An 18,875-nucleotide genomic window follows, 5' to 3' on the forward strand; every position below is an offset into this window, starting at 1 on the left:
AACTACCAGATCTAGTATTTCACCGTTGAAATGACCATCTTCAGAACTTTTTTCTCAAATCATTAAGAATCCTTTAGCAATTGATTTGACATTAATTTTTTTATTTCAAAACACAAATCTACAAACTGCCCCTACTGTACAATTATATGAGCCATCTACAAATTGCTTTACTTGATACAAAGTATGTGTTAACATCAGTCTGAATACCTATACCTAGAGGCTGTTGTATTGTAAACAACGTCTAAAAGAAATACATTGTACCATGTAACATCAATCTAAACATGTGTAGTAATGTGTCCGGCATTAACTTTACTTTCTATCATGTAATATCAAATGTGTGTAATAATATTGGAAAACATCGACATTATGTCATGTTCTACAACATTATCCCAAAAATAGTCAATGGAAGCAGAGTGTTCGTTACATAATAAACGATCATTGATAAATGATCTCGTTACTTCAGGTCATTGTAACTAGCCATGGCATTATTCATGTGTGACAAATTTGATTGATTGTCTCATAAATATCACACCATCTACAGACATATATATATAGGACTGATTCCTTGTTCAGATATCGTCTTTCGCCACGTTAAGCTACAGGTAAGTGCAATTCATCTGTTTGTCTTTGTACATACATCTGTACCTCCAGAAGGCATTCCTGAATACCTCTAATGCATCTAGTGAAAACTCTGTCTGATTTCATGTTCATTTCTATTGGTAAAGGTAAAATGCCGTGGATGTCAGCCTTTATAGGCTACAGTAAAGTGCATTTCTGATGTATGTCTTCATACTACATTATAGCTTCAAGAGTCACTATCTATATTCCTGTTTAGCATCATCGAATCCCCACATGGATACAATGATAGCCAGGCCATTAGTATTACACTGTTATTATACTAAACATTTGTATAGCGCCGCTATCCATTTCGCCGGTATCCAGTTCAGCTGCTCGAGGGTGCGTTGTATTCCCCCGACCTTTTGATGTCCATCACGACGGCACATTGTACTTTCAGTCTCAACTCCCTGGGGCTCATATCGTTATTGTACGTATGTAGCAACGTGAATGATACGTCCACGTCCTACTTTAAAATGGACACTACGGAACCAAAACACTGAATCCGAGTTCTGGTTTTACCTCTTATAAAGAACTCACACTGACCACTAAGTTTAGTTCAGTGCCGTATCTCTGTCCATGCACGTGACCCAGTTTCCGGGTCTAAACAACCAGTTCGTTTACATCTGGTGTACAAAGAAAGAAACATGTACTACATGATACTGTATTGTACATGTAAATGTTTTACGTTACAAAATCCGTACTCATGATATGAATTTGTTTTCCATGTTTATATATTATGTGCCAAGTCTTTGATATCATATTTTTTCTCTATTTCTTAAGACTAACACCATGCAACTGAATCACGTCTTCCTTCTCCTTGTCGTCACTGTCGCTGCCGCTAGTGCATACAGAACGCAAGGGTACGTGAACAAATCTCCATACAGCCGCTATGGTTATGACTACGAGTTTGAAATGCCTGACTTCCCGGAGCTGGAGTACCCGATGTACATGCTAGGACGTGGTGGTCGACGTGGAGGACGCCCATCACATTACAGCAGACTCTACAACAGACTCGCCAGACTTGCAAGATTAGAAGCTTACGACTTGATCTAAAGTATGTTTAACGTGCAGGCTGCTGAATAACAGCTTTGTGGTTATGATCGTGGCTACCTTACTATCATCATGAACAAGTCATGTACATAACATTTAATATATCAACGAAATTCTGTCACTCTCTCTGTCAACGTTGTTCCGTCATGACACATTTTACGATTTTTAAAAACTGAGACGCAAAGCTGTGCATCTGAAACGTTTAGAAGTTATGCAAGGATGTTGATGTCATGATCAGGTTGCAATTAACAGTTCATGTTTACTTTTCAGAATGACTTCAGCGTGGACTGAGACCGGACATGTGTCGAAGATTACCGCTGCAATTATTTATATTATTTATCTAATAATTATTTAAGTGAAAATAAAATGAAAACTACCTGTACATACATGGTTTGTTATCTATGAGCACACACGCGCAAGTGTAAGAGTAACGTGCTGACATACCCAGAAATGAAGGGAATCTGGAATCCCTGCCCACAACCATTAGATCTAGGGTAGCCTAGTGGTTATAGTGTTCGCGCATCATGCCGAAGACCAGAGTTCGATTCCCTTCATGGAGTGTGTGAAGCTATTGCTAAAAGTGATATAAAGCATGCTCACTCACTCACTCATGCTCTCCCCCGGGGATTTAGACCCAGAACCCAGCATCCGCGTTGCACTGGTCACCTTCATTGAAAAAAGACGATCGTTTACGACGGAAAGCCTTTAACTGACTAATGATTTGCTTTTTGATTTTTCATTTAGAAAGGCATGTTGAATTTCCATGTTCAGTACGAATTGACACAGTGGACTGTAGAAGATAACGGGGGAAAGACCATCAAAAATCCATAAATTGTCATGGTATTTCTTATGACAGAACACAAGACAGTGAGAGTCTCGGGTGTCGTAACATATATGAAATAATGAAATTTCTTTTCATAAATTACCAATACTTACGTTAATTTCCACGTAATTCTTTCACACTTGTCGCATTACAATTTTGCAAATGGTTCCCATACTAACACCGATCTGAATTTAACAACTACGGAGATATATCTACAACCAACGAGTATCCCCTGGAAAGTCTTTGTCGCCAATTTGTGATTATATCACATCCCTGACAACTGAACAAATTCCGTGTTGAATGCACCATTTATGGTATAAATATATTGATTACGTTTACGAAGAGCAGTTCCTCAGTCACGAAAATCCATTTGGTTTTAGATTCTGTCACTGTATTTCTGTGCATACATGTATAAGCGCACCTATTATCCAAGCAGGTAGTCGGTTGCAGCAGAAATATCAGTCATCATAGCTTGAATGAAGCATTTAGCACTTATGAAATGTGTCCATCAGTCAGTGTTGTGATTTATTTTTATACATGTGAATTTGTTATTATTTAACACCACGTAAAACTCTTAAAATAAATAATCATTTACAGGCATTTGTCTCAACAAACAGCAGTCTTCTGACTACCCAAGAGGAAATGTATGGTAAAATTACATCACATATGTGATTCTTGTTTTGGTATCATTATGTTGACAAAATATTTCCAATGATAGACCATATACTATATAACATTAACTTTATATTCTGATTTTCATTCAACGGTTCTCAAAGAAAACGTTATTTTATGTCTGTTTGTTAAGAATCAACACTGAAACTGGGTTTTTTTACATTCACATGCATGTTTTTTCATGACATAAATTCGAATTTAACAACACAATTACTCTATGAAGATATGTTTATGCATATATTTATAATCTTACAAATTTAACAGATAATATGAATAAAGTCATGCATGTGTAATGTAATATAAAAGTACACACGTACCATCATACAAACATCAGAGAAAATGAGAACATGGTACACAGATATCTGTAGATATCTATTGATACAATGTGGCAAAAGATAATAGCTTTATTAATATATTTGTGATAGAATTTGAAAAAAATCAGTTTATTGCAATGAAACATGAAGACGTAGATCTAAACAATAAAATATGAGCTTTTTCATGACTATTATAATAATCTGATTATTGGGAAGACAAGCTATATATAGCCACTGCAGTAAAATGTAAAGTGTTCACAGCACTCAATAGTGCCATTGATTACACCAGCGATTGCAATTTATTATCACTATGAATAGATGTATTTTTATTTAGGCAATGATATATAGAATTTGGACAGTGCCCTTGAATATGACCTTATCCTGATAGTAGTATGGTTTCTTCTATGTCTTAAATATTATATTTAGTAAAAGAATGTGTTAGTATTAATTATGTCCTTTTACCAAAAATGAGAAAACAATACAATTTCATATATACCCTTTATTCAGGATAATCAAAATGCAGTCATTGAAAACATTTGCAATATTTTAGGCACCATGGCCAGTTATACATATAGTGATTTTAGATTTCAAACATCACAAACTGTTACAGACCAAAAAAGTAGATTTCAGTTTTGTCCATGTTATTCGTATGTGAACATTGGCTACATGTAAGTGATGATTGACATAATTCGCCCGTTACTGATATTCAACAATTGCTTGACAACTGTTTCTCACTTCTCTGCTAAAAGTCCGAATCCCATCATGTACGACCCAACGAAATTCACATAACACAACTTTCACATTTCGCGCACCGCATCGGCTCCCCGCAGTAATAAATTACGGCAATACAACCTAATCGGCCGTAATACGAAAGCGGTTTGACTACATATTCAATGAAAACACACTGTAGTTTTAAATGTTACGACTGAGAACATCAACAAAACGACAAAGCATGACTTGAAAATTTGATTAGTGAAGGGAAGATAAATTCAAAAAGATTTCCCGTTAAAACTGCGGCAGGAAACAGTTTGTGTTATACTGTACTTCATCTAATTCTGTGTGAACCTTGTGACGTTTTTGTGGAATGTGGCGTTTCGGCAAGACGTCTTAACGTCAAACAACACTGGCAAGGTGTCCATAATTCTTTCTGAATTAGTTAATCGACTCCAATACTTATGATTAACTGCCCGTTAGATGCATTCTCGCCGAAAGTGATGGTGTATTTGAATATAAGACAATAAGTGCACATCACAAATCACTGTAAAGAAGCAATGACAAATGTTCCGTTTGACTTGACAACGCCGAGGTGTCACAGATTCGATTGCTCACAACGGAACGTCCTCAGCAGTGTGACGCACCTGCCACTTGTCACCCGTCCATTTGCTCAGTAATTACTGCACTCGCATTAATAACCCTTACTCGCATTAATAACCCATAACTATGCTAGTTACCTAACAGTACCGCTGTAGGTGTTATTGCCTGAAGGAGAACATGCGGTGATCAAAATGTTCATTACTAAGATGTCACATTAGAAATCATGAGCATTTGTTTGGAATAAAATGAAAATACATACACGATTAAATACGTGAATATTAAACCATCTCAAACCAGGTTTGACATACTCTCATATTTACATTCCCACGTTTTCTGTCCTGGGGACATTTTAGTGAGCTGATTTGGAGTTCCTCTCTCTATGTAGATATTCACAGCAGGTTCTCAGTTTAGAAATCTTTTATCTCAATTTGAAAGTAATTTATTCCATTTTTGCCAAATGCAATGAGAAACATAATGTCTATTAGGTTAAAAAAGGATGATATATATGGATAAACAACCTCTATTTAAAGTGACGCCGTCGTTTCGGTACAGGTTCTTCCATCCTTACCAGCGGTGTTAAATCCGGTGTTCTGTAAAGAGGTCCTCTGTTAAAAGGAACCGGTAAAGAAAGTCCTAAATTTGTCTAGGTAAAAACGTCCTTAACATCAATACTGATTTCTGATTTCTTCGGGTTTTGTATTAATTTATAGTCCTTCATGTCAATCTTGTCAAATAAATAACTGAAAACGTTTTACGAAGAACATTTTGACACAGGACTTTTTTACCGGTACATTTTTTACCGGAATGTTTTTTTTCCAATAATCCTAAAACCCTTACCGTAACTGTATGCTCCTCCTACTGTAAACTAGAAGTTGTTCATCCAGTCCATACATCCATTATCCTTCATTACAGCTCCTATTTATAGGTGTTTCTCAAAGAAGTTATTTTAGATAGAGTTTAGCTTTAAGAATAACTGTTGAGATTGACATCAAGTGATCGAGCGAAAAACAAACCGCCTTTGAGCCGCTGAGCTAAATATTGGCGCTACACAAATATTAGCATGTATAAGAGCTTTGCTTCTCACTATGGTACTTACACAGACTAGGCATCACTAAACTCATAAATCTGCCAGTATCAACCTTTCAGGTTATTAGTAAAGCTTTCCGGCTTTATGATCATAATTCGCCGAAAAAGTCAACAAATGAAAAACAATGCTGAAGTATAATTTCGACACAAGTACAACCAATGCACCAAATACTACCATTCGATAAACATTCAGTTTTCTTTGTTTCAAAACGTTTCAATTTCCACGACGCAAGAGAAGATAGTATGTCTGCTTCTTCAGCCTATTGTTACAAGAGGTGACTAACTTGGTTGACACATGTCATCGTATCCCAACTGCTTAGATCGGTGCCCATGTTCTTGATTACTGGATTGTCTGGTCCAGGCTCGATTACAGTCTTTTACGTATTGTAATGGAATCGGGTCAAGTGGATATTTAAGCTAATTCCTCTAAAACAGAGGAGAATGACTCTTCTCTCATGATTCCCATTAAAAAAAACAAAAGGAAAAACAAAAGAATATTAATTTCAAACACCATGTATATATACTGTATCTGAATTAGAAACATCTACATTCACCTGAAACCATAGCGTCAAAAGAGGGGGCAGTAGTACGAGAGAAGGGAGCTCACGAAACCATCGACTCCATGTCACTTCTTAAGACCTATATGATTTCCCAACAGGATTGTTAGCCGAAGGTGTGTCTCTTATAATCCATGATTTAATGAAGGTTACACTACCATTTGTTACTTTCGGAGCTGGAACGGTACACAACACCTGAGAGACATCCTGCCATCTTCCAAATTGTATGCAGAATCTTTCAAATTCCAATCGAAAGAGCAGCAATATTTTTTAATATGGCACAAAGCAGAAATTCTAATCACTGTTACTTCATTCATCTTTTCAATCGTGTTTGTTTCTAAAGAAAGATTGATTATTCATTGAGCTTACTGATTTAACAATTTGATTGCGTTCAGACTGATTCATCAGTAACCTCTGTGTTTCGGTTTAGAAATGACCCCTAAGCACAGTTTCAAATTAAATGTGTCGGTTTAGTTCGACAGTTCCGTGATAGATCATTGGCAACTGCCAAAACTATTGATTTCACAATTCAGTTGTGTTCAGTCCGATTCTGCTGTAACCCCATTGATTCATTTAACTGACCTCTAGAACTGTTTCAAATTATTGTTGTATTTGTTCGCAACTTCCGCGATAGCGCACTGAGAAACTGCAAACACCTATTGACATATTTAGTGTGCCACTATTATAGTCGCATGGGGATGTATGTGCACTGTGTCTCTGTGTAATGTAGTTTGGGAACACTCAGTGGCAAATGAGGACAATTTGGTGGATATACAACTCCCTTCTTGTACGGGCGACGTTTAGAAATAAAACACCCTGTCGGCGAGAAGTTGCATATCAATACACTCATTCATCATGTCCTCAACTTCTCGAATGCCAATCAAAGAAAGCATAGTGGTTCCTACTAGGATTAGATTGACGATGTTGGTGCGGCGTACACGTTGAACAGAGAACAGCTCAATCCTCGGATGAAAGAGCAACTTAGCCTGAAAGATATTGAACGTTATAAACTGATAATGGTGACCCCGCAGGCTTTTAACATATGTGATATTAACCACTCACTCACTTTAACATATGTTTTCCGAAGAACAACACAATAAAATTTCATGTGTTTATTTTTCAATACATATGTGTCTCCATACAATCCCATTGGCCATGTACATGTCACGTGACATCCCGTGGTTTCTGAAAAAAGGAGAAAGCGAGGAATAGATAATATGACATTTACTTAGACATAAAGGTACGGATTGTCCTGTATATGATATATACACTAAAGAAAAACAGTATCTGGAATGGTTGTATAAAGAACATTATTTCTCCAGATGGTCTGAGTCACATATTTAGACGTAAAGGTATTGTGAAGACTGTATATTTTGTCATAAGAACATCGGCATACCATGGTCTTACACAATCAATTTCGGGTTAAAGGTGTGTTCAGAAACAGATTTTGTTAGATAATCAATGCACATTGTTTTCATTTTGAGTGAAGGGGTAGCCTAGTGGATAAAGCGTTGTCTCGTCAAATCGATTCCCACATGGGCACAATATGTGAAATCCATATTCGCTGATGTTGCTGGAGTATCAAAGATGGCATAAAGCTCTCTCTCACTCACTCACTCACTCACCCATTACTAAAGAGAGTAATGCTTTCCTACCTCAGATTAGGTCATAGGCTTCAAGTCTTGCAAGCTGCCTCAATCTGTTGTAGCTGTTTGTATTCTGTCTACCCTGTCGACGACCTCTCATCATCATGTATTTGTACAAGTAGCTGTCAATTTCGGGGTACTCAGGAGTCTCAATGTCATGATCGTAGAGGCCAAAACGTCCATAACGTCCGTAGTTCCTCTGATAGTTGTACTGACCCCTGTAGGCAGCTGCCATCGCCACAGTGGCGACCAGAAGTAGACACACAATCTTCAGTTGCATTGTTGTGTTGGAAACGGCTAAAATAAAACAAAGTTTCGAGTACCAGTATGATTTACGCTGTGTGAAGAAAACACCACAATTACCAGATGTGTTAATAAAACGGTAAGACTTCCATCCGCATTCCCCCTAAATTTTAACAATGAGGAAAAATGTCTTTGAGAGGAATTTCTGTAAGTTTGACATGTCTTGATACAAGTATGATAGTATGTTAAGATACAAAAAAGAACTATGTTAAAACTCATTGTTATCAGATGATGAATATATATTTAGATGATATGATATCACTTGAATGAAATTTAATGGGGATACAGGGGGGAAGTTTTTCGAATAAAGCATGAAGAGTTCTGAAAATAACACAATGCTTAAAAACTTTGCATTTAGTTGAACGAACACATGACCACAACACTATAATTGCAAAATGTCGCATACCTGTGTCCAAAAAGATGAATCTTCAAGGTAGATGGAATTATGTCCGATAAAGTTATGCTTGGTCTTTTATACCCGTGAATTGGAAGTAATGCATAATAAGCATTAAATCACATGCATTATATCACATTCATGGCCTATCTACGGGGCGTTTAAACTGTCACTCTAATAATGACATCACGTCTTATGTCGTGATTATCGATGCAACACGTGTCATTCTTCAGGCGAGAATTAACATAACAACTCCGTTAGGTAGCTGATTATGTAAGGATTATGTTTGAACATGCAGTAATTAATGGGAAAACCATCGGGTGCCAGGAAACACGTTTGTTGTATCACTTGATGAAACCAGTCCAGAGCATCGTGACGCAAGCCGTCCAGGGATACTTGTGCTCCCTCGAAAATATTTTGATCGTTAATGGTGAAGTGGATCGAGCTTCTACCTAACAGTGGAATGTCTGAACTTCGATTCCCCGTTCACACTACGTCTGGCGTTATAAACTAAGGATTAAATCAACGGCTTGTCGGTTCAGAGTCATGTGTAATGTGTCGCTACTTCCTTACCTGTTGATAAAGTATTCTGATATGGTTGTGTTTCTAGTTTCCTCTTCCCGATCCGATAAAGATACCCTGACGATATCATGATTATGTTATTGTATGACACCGCATTTAGCAATACTCCAGCTATATGGCGGCAGTTTGTAAATAATCGAGCCTGGACGTGACAATTAAGTGATCAACAGCATGAGCATCGATCAGCACAACTGGGAACCGAAGACATGTGTCAACCAAGTCACAACCGGGTCTGACCATACTATCCCTTTGGTCGCGTCTTGCGACAAGCATAGTCGCCATTTATGCCAATCTTTGGCTGCTGAAGGCCTATTCTACTCCGAACTCCGTCACGGGTTCACTGACATTAAGAGATACGATAACAGACCATGTGTTTAGGAATCACTATCAAATACTCATGATATTCATAAACATATGCTGAAAATATAATTATATAAAAAAACACGGAAATGTCTAGTAAAAGTCAAAATGGTGAAATGCGTCGGACATCATTTTTGTCACTGATGCATGAAATTGTGACATGTCCTCCAAATGTATGTGTTGCACCCTTTGAACTTTTTATTAAGGAATTAACCATGAATGCTGTGTGATTTAAATACACTCGTGCGTCGATTTACAAAACGGTTCTCATGCTTCCAGTTGAGCGTTTTCTCTAACGATCTTATGGGCATGCTTTCGTGATTTTACGAGCGATTTCCGATGCTTTAGGTAATATAGTCAATCATGTTTGGCTGAGTGACTGAGTTTGGGCGTACACCGCTTTTAGCACTATTCCAGCAACGTCACGACGAGGAACACCAGAAATTACTCATGTTTGGACTCACACGAACGTTTCAGTTCGGGCTTATTTAAAACTTCTTTAGTGCATCTATTTTGGGACTTAAAACAGCTGAAATAAAATCATATCATTTTAATTTTCTCTCTATTAACAAAAAATGTACTTTGAAATGTATACATAGAGAAATTCTTTAAGCACCCCCAGTACTTCTGAGGACAGAGATGATCATCCAGTTACCGTGCCAAAATACATTTGGTGATACAAGAACACCAGAATTGGCGAATATTGCCTCAGAAGCATGATATGCAAATGAGGTAATTTTCATGAACATGAATACTGCATGAAACTATTGAACTGACAAGTTTATCAACTAACGGCACATGATGGGGTTTGTCACAGATGTTACTAAGGCCGATCAACAAGAGCTTGGAGTCAGTGACGCGTACTTCTTGCATTTGCCCTGATGACGGCCGGAACTCTTCGACTTACACCGCTAACAACACGCTTGTAAACGCCTGCGCACTACGACCTGTGCTCAACAGGGTTGATAGACTGACTCATAGCTGTCCAGTGTTTTGGACAAAGTTATTCACTAGAATGGTCCAGCGTTATTATCCATGTCCAACTTGCAATCATGTGAGAAGCATCCCCAAATCATGAGAGCCTCCTCCGACTGGAATCAAGGGAAGAATGTTATAGGTATAGTATATACTATTAGGTATATGTATATAGTATAGTATATAGTGTATAGTATATAGTATATAGTATATAGTATATAGTATAGGCTTTATTTCTATGCCCTCCATACTCGCACTCGACCATCTTTGGCAAAGAGCAAGAACCGACCTTCAGTTTCACTACTTTCCTTGACACCAAATCAAACGCGGTCTGTTATGGCCATTTGTCAACAAGACGTCGCATGACCCTCCTGATGACCAGTCCAGCCACTCTTAACCGGTTCTTCACAGTCTCGCAGAAACTGATGCTATAGGACCATGCTAGATGCAAATAACTTGTTTGATATTCATGTCGTGTGGAAGCCAATAATGTGCCATCTCCCTGCTTCTGACAAACTTTTGCGTGCCATTGTTCACGGCAATGATAAACCATTTGAGAACCGCACATTAAATCGTGAAGTTATGATGCATGATCATACAACACTTGGAGAAAATCATGGTTGCACGTGCATATTTTGTTGTATCGTGGCGTTCAGAGTTGTCCCCAAATGGCAAAAGAATAGTGATAGATTTAAACTAAATTAATGAAAATGTCTCTGTTTGTCTCTGTTAAATGTTCATTGGCATTCGTTGGGTGCTTAACAATTATAAACAAAAGGTGAACGCCTGGTGGTAATTACGTTAGAATATGTTTTCAAACCATTATTCTATTCCATATCATGCCAGTTTTAATGCAAAACGATGACACGATTTGCGGTGTTTTTTCAGTCTTTGTTAGACTGACGGGATAATGATGAGACACTAGGCATCATGACACACCCTCGAGATGGGCTATCCAATGTTGAAAATGCAGTATCGAGTGTGTCCACCATTGGCGTTCATATGCGACGACCCACAGACGACACAAAGCTATTAAAGGAAGTTTTGGGAATGTTGTTCTATTTCTAAACCAACGCTTGTCGCAAATAATCTGACGTCAATGACTCATTCTGGGCATGGCGGAAACGTCACCCCGTTTCATCCCACACGTACTCGATAAGGGGCAGGTCGGGTAAAACAGCTGGTCAGGGGAGAACCGGAATGTCCTGCTGTGTCAAGAAATCTGTCACAACACGAGCGACATATGGACGTTCAGTATCTTTCTGAAGCGTGACGGTACGTCTCTGTCCTTGAATAAAATAAACTAATTAAACTAAAGTTTACAGAGATTTATGAGTCAAACCAAAAGTTGATAAAGCTTACTCAGTTGACATTATGTTGGACATTATTTGTTATGCTACCTTTGGTGGAAAATATGTATGTAATAAGATTTATATGATTGTTATGTTGTTTGAGGCCCTGTCAGTGGGAAAAACTGAAACATTTCAAGCAGGACAGCTAGACTCTGGATAAGAGATAGAGGGACGTAATCGTTTGTCAATATGTGCACTTGACCAATGACATCATCACTCGCTGAATTAAAACCTCTCTGAAAGACACTCTACAGATTCTTCTTCTTGTTTTGTCCATTTGTGGCATTTCTTCGACAACATCTGTAGTGACTTTCGAGTTGTGATTCCAACGGGTCGGAGGCTAATCATAATATTTAGATCAATATTTAAACAATTGATGAAGTTTTAGTAGCAACATTAGATAGAATACGTTCTTTTAGTTCAACAACCAGGATGAAATTAGGTTAGCATAGGAAAACGATATTTTTGGTATTACCTGAAATCTTGCATATTATGGCACATTTGGGGAACCTACATCTGGTTTTTGTGTCAGTATGCTGCTTAAATCTATAGCCCCAGTTTCCTTGCTTGGAGATTCAGGAATAGGTAGTCCTGGTCTGATTCAGAAGAGCCTGTTGCTGGCTCCGCCAAACGTTTAGAAACAATACATAAACACTACACTCTCTAGTCGATGTTTTGGTATGTAGAACTAACCATCAACAATGATGCTTTATTCAATGGTTCCTGCAGGAGAGCCGGTTCGTCCAAGTGAATAGTATCACCCTGTGGCAAAGCATTTGTGTTGTTTTGGATTGAGATCCAGTGATCGATCATTGGCGAACTGCAAGAAGGTATTGATTTCACAATACAGTTGTGTTCAATCACATTCTTCTCTAATTTCGGTGTTCCAGCACCAGTTAAATTCATTTATGTCGCTGCATTGGTTCGTAAGTCCAGTCATAGATTATTGACAACTACAGACATCTGTTGTGAAGCAAGATTTCAGTATTGTTGTCCGATGATGCATGTGAAATGTGTCTAAGTATGTATTGTTTGCAAAAAAAAACAAAAAAAACTAAAACAAAACAAAAACAGAAAAAAACCCAAACCCCAAAATAACAGTGATCTTGGAGCAACACTCTCTGATACATTTGGAACATTATAATCTGATGTCGATTCCCCAATGGGTTTGCAGCATATTATCTCTCAGTGACAACAAACATATAACAGTTGTATTAAAATTTCCATATGTTTATTTTTTAATAAATATGTGATTACATGCAGTCCCACCAGCCGCGTACATATGTTTGTCATGTAAATGTCACATGACACTTGGTGTTGTCTGAAAAAAATAGAAAATATAAATAAACATACATAGAAGAATGGCATATACGAACATTTGATGGTATAATACAAGAGTCAGACGTGATGAATGCAATCGACGCTCCTGGAATGGCTGGTAGGAGAACGCTAAATCTCTCGATGGTCGCAAATTACATATTTGGATGAAAAGGAACTGAGAAAGCAGTCGAGCTGTTTGTCAAATACATATTGCCGTGAAACAAACTATGGCATTACATAATCGCGATCCCAGTTTTTGGTTTTCTATAGACAGAGACGTGTTTACTAAGTTAATTAAACCAATAATACATTTTGATATCACTTCTGAAACTATCTGTGCATTGTGTTCGTTTTGCGCGCGCGCGTGTGTGTGTGTGTGAAAGGGAGTCAATCTTTCCTACCTCAGATTAGGTCATAGGCTTCAAGCCTTGCAAGCTGCCTCAATCTGTTTGTATAGCTGTTAGTATTCTGTCTACCCTGTCGACGACCTCTCATCATCATGTATTTGAACAAGTAGCTGTCAATTTCGGGGTAGTCAGGAGTCTCAATGTCATGATCGTAGACGCCATAACGTCCATAACGTCCGTAGTTCCTTTGATAGTTGTACTGACCACTGTAGGCGGCTGCCATAGCCACAGTGGCGACCAGAAGTAGACAAACAACCTTCAGCTGCATTGTTGTGTTGTACTCGGCTGTAACAAAACAAAAGGATAGTTTCGGGTCAATATATTGTCGGTGTTCATATGACAATAACACAGAAAAAAGCACATTTTCACATTTATTAACACAAACAACATTACTATTACAAAATGAAAGTATTATCTCTTAACCACAAAATGATGAAATGTTTCTGATCAAGATATTTTCGGTCTGGTCAATATACTGTCGGTCTTCATACGACAACAATACGGACAAAAGCACATTGTCACATCTAGTTTGCATTTTTAGCACATGACCATAACATGTCTATAATGGAAATTGGAAAATGATGAATACCTCTGTCCAAAGGAAAGATCTTCACAGCAGATGGAAAAATGCGTTGTGTCCAATAAAGTTGTGTCTGGTCTTATATACACGTAAGTTGGTGGCAGTTATTACTAAGCATTAAATCAAAAGCATTATATCACACTCATGGCCTATTCACGTTTGAACTGCCACTCTAATAATGACATCACGTAGTGATCATCGATGCAACACGTGTCATTCTTCAGGCGACAAGTAACGTAACCATTGTGTTAGGTAACTGACATATGTAAGGATTACGTTGAACATTCAGTAATTAATGGCAATATTGTCAAGTGACATGCGAAACTGTTTTGTCACATCGCATCGTGAAGCAGGTAGCCCAGTAGTATTTGTGCTATCTGGAAAACAGTGTAATGTTTAACTCTGAATTTGCAGTTGGAGTCGTTGGCGAAGTAGATTGAGGGTTTGTAGGGTAGTGGAATGTGTGAAACTAATATGTCAGGTGTATGTTAGAACATGCAGTAATTAATGGGAAAATCGTCAGGTGACATCATGATAAGACGGGTTTATCGTATCACCGGATGAAGCCAGCACAGAGCAACGTGACACTGGAAATCTGGTAATATTTGTGCTCTCCTCAAGAGACCAACCGTCATGTGGCGTTGGCGTAATTAATGGTTCTAGCGTCCCTAGTTCGATTCCCTAGTTAGACCGAAAGGTTATACGTGTAACCGTGCGTTCGAAATTAAGGAATATAAAGAGACTGCTTTGCCGAACCAGAACTCAAATCTAGGTACTCCGTTTAATCTGACCCTATCTTACCTGAATGCTGATGATGTGTCGTTGCCTTTCGTTTGTAATGGTGTTTCCAGTCACTTTTTTTCTCCCCCGATTATATACAGGGTGCTGTGAATATTGATAGCCGAGACATTTGCATAAGAAAGTTAATTTGAAACCGTTCTCTCATTTTCATGAGCGTACTCATACGATACTAAAAATCGCCAAGAACGTTGAAAAGACAATGGCTGGGCTATTTAAAATATACAACGTAGTGTCTGTTGATCATGTATATACTATTTTCCCTTCCGATATGACTTGTATAGATACATATCTGTTAACTAAATGAAACCTCAGCTCAGATTTGAATGAATGTGCTAGGCAACAAGGTTAAAAGTGGCGTGACGTAAACCCAAGATTTTCACATGATATATATTGTTTTGTGTATGTTCTGTTTGTATATACATTAGATGATAATGCTTGCTAACTTTAACGCTGTTTATTTATATATTAAGATAGCATAATTTGATCTCTCTCAATGAAAACATATTAGCTGACCTTCTTCATCAAAGACTACCAGTCTAATATTTTGTACCGTGAACATTTGAGTGAGTGAGTTTAGTTCTACGCCGTACTCAACAATATCCCAACTATATGGCGGCGGTCTGTACATAATCGAGTCTGGGACAGACCTTCCAGTGATCAACATCATGTGAATCGATCTGCGCTTATTCTACCCTGGAACTTCACGGGTCGTTAAGATTTGAAAGGAAACGCTCCAGTTAGGCTCGGTCAAACTATGTTTGAGGAAAGTATGATAAATAGAAAGCTCATTCCACATAATCATTCTGTATCTCAACATTACCATATGGACGTTTTTCAACAGTGAACCTTAATTACTGATTATGTGGCTTATTGTGAATAATAACATCTGGTACGATGCAGGAATTATGAAAGAATTATGTTTGTGCCCAGTGACCGTCAACGCAAGAAACGCAAAAAAAAATTATACGTACAGTTTTGTACACATATGTGAACTCAACCACTTTTTAGGGTTTCACATTGTGTCTGGAACGTTTTAGAAGGTCATGCTTGACCATACGCACCCAAAAATGATTTTGAACGGTTTTATCAATCAGGATTGTCGTGATGTGCGTGGATGTCATGCAGCACGAATATCAGGCACCATGATTGTTCCTCACGTGCAAGGCATGATTGAATATAAAAGACCCAAATGAACCTCACAATTTCATTCACGATCTTTGCAAGTATTGTACACGAAAATGGGACATTTCAACGCTGCCGATCGAAATCAGGCCATTGTTCGATTGTAAGCTGGCGAATCAAAGAGTGAGGAGGCAAGGATCTTCAACGTTAACGTTAAGCACAGTAACTCGATTGTCGATCGATTTCGTCAAACAAATTCAACATCTGACCGGCAAAGTTTTAGTTGATGCATTTGGATCACCAGTACATATTATTATAGCTGTCGTAGATTCACATGGAAGGTACACTCGGTATTGACATCGAATCGTGTAAAACACGCAAAATGATATTTTGAATGTTGATATTCACCAATAATTACAACAGTAGACATTCCACGGCCACGTCTGCAAATCAGTGTCTTTATTTATTTATTTTTTAAGTAATTATTTTGCTCCATCATTATGAGTCAAACAATCACAACGAATAAAAAAACCTCGCGTTTTTTCTGTCGTGGTTACCAGGAGACGTTGTATGTACGTGTTGAAAACCTATCAGTACAAAAATACACAGGGGTGCTTACTTAAGTTCTTGTGCCTATGTTTGAATAATTGTGTTCAGTCAATGTCACTGTCTCGTGGTCATGAATAGTTCATGTGGTTATTTTGATCGCAGATCACTGTATTAATGCAGATTCGAAATCCGTTTCTTGATCCATGACTGAAAACGCTAGTGAGGCCGAAAAACTGAACACGTTCCAGCACGTATCCTCTGATCATTTCTCCAATCTTACCACGAATCAAGTACCAAGAGATATTGAGCATGTACATTGTCAGACAAAGCAAACCAATTCATTATTTCAAATGTTTATTTTCATCTTAAATTTTAGCTAAAATCCGAAACCAATCAACCGACTCCATGTATGCCATGTGCATGTCAAATGACACCGGGTGTGTTCTGAAAGAAAAAACAAAGATAAATAATCATGGCTGAACAATACATAAAGGTTATTTGAAGTCATGGATGCATGATATTTTCTGAGAGCTGGTGCAAGACCACTACTTATTTCCTGGTATAGTAGCAGGTACAGGTTCATGTCATATGGACGAAATGAAACTGAAGGGACTTTGTCATTGAACCGATACAATACATCATCATATAATTGATCTCGGTTACCGTGTCTGTGGTATATTGGTGTGAAAGGGGAAAAACCATTATTCTCACCTCCATTAAATAAGGTCATAGGCTTCAAGTCTTGCAAGCTGCCTCAATCTGTTGTAGCTGTTAGTATTCTGTCTACCCTGTCGACGACCTCTCATCATCATGTATTTGAACAAGTAGCTGTCAATTTCGGGGTAGTCAGGAGTCTCAATGTCATGATCGTAGACGCCATAACGTCCATAACGTCCGTAGTTCCTCTGATAGTTGTACTGACCCCTGTAGGCAGCTGCCATCGCCACAGTGGCGACCAGAAGTAGACAAACAATTTTCAGTTGCATTGCTGTGTTGTACTTGGCTGTAACAAAACAATAGGATAGTTTCGGATCAATACATTGTCGGTGTTCATCTGACAACAATACGGACAAAAGCACATTTTCACATCTATTAACACAATCGATATTACTATTACAAATAGTAGATGAAGCTATGACCTCTTAACCACAAAATGGTTTAGTGCCAGAATATTTTCTTTCAGGTACTGCAATGTGGCAATAGCATGAAGAATGGAAACTAGCCCATACCTGTGTCCAAAGGCTGATTCGAATCTCAAAGTAAAGGGAGGCGTGCTTCCAACATAGCGTTCCCCTGGTCTTTTATACACGAGGATTGCACTAAGCATTAAATCATATGTGGCTTACTTGCATCACTTTAAAGCTGTCAATCTAATAATGACACTCCACTGTGATCACCTATACAACGTGTGTGTGTCTTCAGGCTACAATTAGCGTAAGAGGTTTGTTAGGTAACTGACATATGTAAGGATTTGCAGTAATTGATGGACACATACTTATACAAGACTATACAGTTATTGCTGTTAATGCGAAAATGTTCGGGTGACATGCTAAACGTGTTAATGACCTGACATTATGGCGCCAAGACAATGATGTAGCTGTCAGTCATCGCGAAACTTAATCTGAGGAATGTGTGATAAAATGTTGAAACTACAAAATAAAATCAATTGTAACACGTGACCAGCCTCACGAGAATCAAACAGCATTTTGTTCACTGAATTGTAGCAATCTGTAGCCCTTGTTTAGTGCAATACATGTCATCGTGAATCATTACCACCTGTTTCGTGTAGTATATCTCACTGTGAAGCATTATCCCCTGTTTAGTGTAGTATATCTCACTGTGAAGCATTATCCCCTGTTTAGTGTAGTATATTTCATTGTGAATCAGTACCCCCTGTTTAGTGTAGTGTATATCATTGTGAATCAGTACCCCCTGTTTAGTGTAGTATATATCATTGTGAATCAGTACCCCCTTTTTAGTGTAGTATATATCATTGTGAATCAGTATCCCTTGTTTAGTTTAATATATGTCATTGTGAATCAGTACCCCC

The sequence above is a fragment of the Haliotis asinina genome, chromosome 15 (assembly GCF_037392515.1).
Source record: "Haliotis asinina isolate JCU_RB_2024 chromosome 15, JCU_Hal_asi_v2, whole genome shotgun sequence".
Classification (NCBI taxonomy): domain Eukaryota; kingdom Metazoa; phylum Mollusca; class Gastropoda; order Lepetellida; family Haliotidae; genus Haliotis; species Haliotis asinina.